The following is a 3723-nucleotide window of genomic DNA, read 5'->3' on the forward strand; positions in this document are numbered from 1 at the left end:
GCTGAAATCAATGCCATTCTACCATCCAATTCGAACAAACCAACAAATTTAACATTAACACACACTTGTGTAACTAAATAACAAGTAGATCAAACAACCAACAAATTTAACATAAACACTTACTTGTGTAACTAAATAAAAAGTAGATCAAGAGAAGACAAAATCACTTTCATTTTTCATTTTCTACGAAGGAAAACTTAGCATCCAATAAAATTTATGTTGTTTATCAGACCTAGAATTAATCTGAATTGTTTTGGAAATCTGTATGAGGATAAATATTTTGAAAATTAAAAGAAATGTGAATATGAGATAGATAATCTAACCAAACATACTTTTCATATCTAACACTCTTAAATAGCAAGATAACTAACCTAAAAAAAATCCATCAAGGCATACCTTTCATCTCTGGCCCTCTTAAATGGCAAGATAACCAACATAAAAAAACCCATCAACACATTAAAGAAAGTTAACAGAAAAATATATTGATTATTTTAAACAACTATCCATAACAATATCATTGATGAAATATCACAATCCATAACAATCTCGTAAATGAAAAGTAAACACAATACACCTCCATATGCAAATTTTAGTTAGCATAATTTTTCAATTATGATTTAAAAGGATTTCATTCCTTCCTCTCAATCATACGATTAACCTCAATTGTCAAAGCAATATATATGTTATTCAATCTCCTTTTATAAATATTTTATAAAATTATAGTTTTGAAATTAGCATGGATGTTTTGTAATCGTAATAATATATTTAACTAAATAAATATATTAACTTTCATTTTATAAAACTACATAAGTATATTTAATCTATCTATTTTAAATATATAAATACTTTTATGGTTTTTTTTAAAATCAATTATTACAGTTTAAATTCAATAATAATAATAATAATAATAAATATTTATTGATTTTAAATTGATTTATTGAACATTAAAAAATAGGAAACCAATCGCTTTATTTAAAATTTTAATAGATTACTTTAAATTATTTTTAAATCATCATAACTTAAGAAATTAAATAATTTATTGTAAAAAAAATTGAAATTATTGTTGGACAGTTGGCATTGTGTGCATGGCGAGTGGCCTAGTGAAGGCATCTGCAACTATTTTGGCATTGATGTCAATAGTCATTCTAGGGAGTTGTGTTGGGCAGTTAGCATTTTCTAACTGATTGGCATGAGTGTTGGAATTGATGTCAACCAACCAAGCTCAGATGCTTGTTGCAACAGATGCCGGTAGTGATGGCTCAGGAGGAATCTATTTGTAGCTGTAGGCTTCATGTAGCGAATCATCATAGTAGCAGGCTTATTGGAGAAGCTATAAAATGATGATCACAGTGATGGCCTAGGATGGAAGCCCATGGGAGCTGTAGATCTCATGCTAAGGACACATTATGGATGTGATTCCTAGTTGTCCGGAGAGTTCAGGAGCAGAATATTGACAGTGAGGTTGGATCCATATTTTGAGGAATTAGATGGGAGCAATGGCTAATTGGGCCCCTTCCATTGGAAATTTCTCTGGAAGAGATTTCCAATGATATGCGGAGGTCCAGAAATGGACTTGTGGGTCAAAAGTTATGACCTGCTGAAGTTCAGGGTGTTAAAGCCTTAATCAGGGAAGAATCTTGCATATCGTAAGTCCCGCAAATCATCGATCAGTGAATAGAAATATTGGCAATCAAAGGTCCCGACAATGAACAATCATAGGTTCCAAGGCATGGTGTAACAACTAAGGCCAGTGTCTGATTAACAACTTGCGATCTCGCATGTCGGAGGACAAGGCCATATCGTTAATCGATGTTCGATAATGTCATAAGTGATAAGAATTGGGAATTCACCACTTTTTGAATGCTGATTGAGTTAGAAATGTAGGGGAGTGTGGATCCTTTGTTAATTCATTGGGAAGGAAAAGAGAGAAAATACAAAGTATTTCGCCGAAAAACAAGGAAGGCAGGCCTCTTTTTCTCTCCTGGAGGAGGACACGTGGAGGTGTCTAGTTGGCTCTGATAAGGATAGAAGGCAGCATCCGAGGAGCTCCGATGAGGAAACGTGGTAGGATATGATTGGCTCCAATAAGGACAAATGTCAACATCGGAGGATCTCTGATGAGGACAAGTGGCAAGATCTGGGTGTCTTCGATAAGGATAGAATGCAACATCAGAGGAACTTTGATGGGGGCAAGTGGTAGGATCTGGTTAGCTCTAATAAGTAGATATGTCAGCATCGGAGGAGATCTAATGAGGAAAAGTGGTAGGATCTGATTGGTTCTGATAACAGACACATGGCTGCTTATGCCATCATGACGTCATGGTATGGAGGGAAACATGGCAGGTTGTTTCATTGTTTATGGATGGTCTAATGGGCCATATCTGAGTGACATGTGTCATTGGTGTAAAAATGCCACATGGCATGAGATGATGTCACTTCAACAATCGACAATCAAAGATTTGTAATGGTTGGCTCATGTGCCACAATGAAATTTTTCTGGTGCACGAGATAGCAGGTGGTCGTGAAGGCTTAAGTGCACCAATGTCCAAGGCTTAACAGACGGTGTGTGTTGCCTATCGAATATCGACGATCAGAGGTTTATGATGGTTGGCACATTGGCCACAATGTGGAAATCATCGATAAGGGGCTTAGATGTGGTAAGCACATGGTCTAGAGGAAATACAAGAAATCAAGGTTGTGACACTTTATAAAGGGAGAAAGGCCCCTGATAGAGTCTAAAGGACTTAGCGCCTAAAGTCTGATCCATCAGTCACATCATTTGGTCCTATGAAGGGAAATTCGAAAAAGGGGATAGAATGAAAAGGGCCAAGAACGATAAGAATTCGTTGGTTTCACATGTTTGGTTTTGAATGAAGTTCTGATAGAGGAAAAGGATCTGTTAGTGCACTTGGAAGTATTTCCTTTGATAAAGAAATAGTACAAGGATATATAAATGGCATATGGGTCAGTTGCTGCATAAGTGAATGTGGAATAGAGGATTACTTACACGATGAAGGTCGACTATCGAAGATCTCTGAGACAAGGCAACAAGGACAATAGTCCACAAAAAGGCCATGCTTGAAGTACAAAAAAGCCATGTTGTAGTGTTTTCAAGCTCTATAAGCCTTGAATAGGTATGGAGAGTCTCATTGATGGGAGATCTACATACATATAGGATTGTGCCTAGCTTGAGTATGCAGGTGGAAAGAGAATTAATTCTTAGTATGGAGAAAATAGCCAGCATAGTCATAGGCCCATTCTCGAGTGAATGCAGTGGCAGAGACCAAATCGAATGCAGACAAGAGAATGTAGGGCCTTGCCTAAGTACAGTGTGTACTGTTGAACAAGGAAACTACGACACCTTTGATCAGAGAGACATTAGATAAGCAAAACACATGAGCTTGATTGAGCATGGGGGGAAACCAACATTGTTGTCTAAGAGGCTAAGAGGAAAGCTCTATGAGTGAGTGCACTGTTGTGAAAGGCTAGATGATAGCTAGTTATGTGTGAAAAGGCTGAAAGTGATTAAGAAGAGGAAAAGAGACCTTGAGAGTTGTGTGCTCTATGTGTAAAGGCTGATAGGTGCTTATGTGATTGAGTAAGGTCTGAAGTGCCTGTGAGCTATGAGACAAGGTTGAAGTGTCTGCACTCTATGTTAAAGGAATAATTTTCTTGAGTTGTGTGTATAAGGTTGTGAGTGTGCCTTAGAGAGTAGACTGTGTG

The sequence above is a fragment of the Pinus tabuliformis genome, chromosome 6, assembly GCF_031772625.1.
Source record: "Pinus tabuliformis cultivar Carrire ecotype Pingquan chromosome 6, CPIR1, whole genome shotgun sequence".
In the NCBI taxonomy this organism is placed as follows: Eukaryota; Viridiplantae; Streptophyta; class Pinopsida; order Pinales; family Pinaceae; genus Pinus; species Pinus tabuliformis.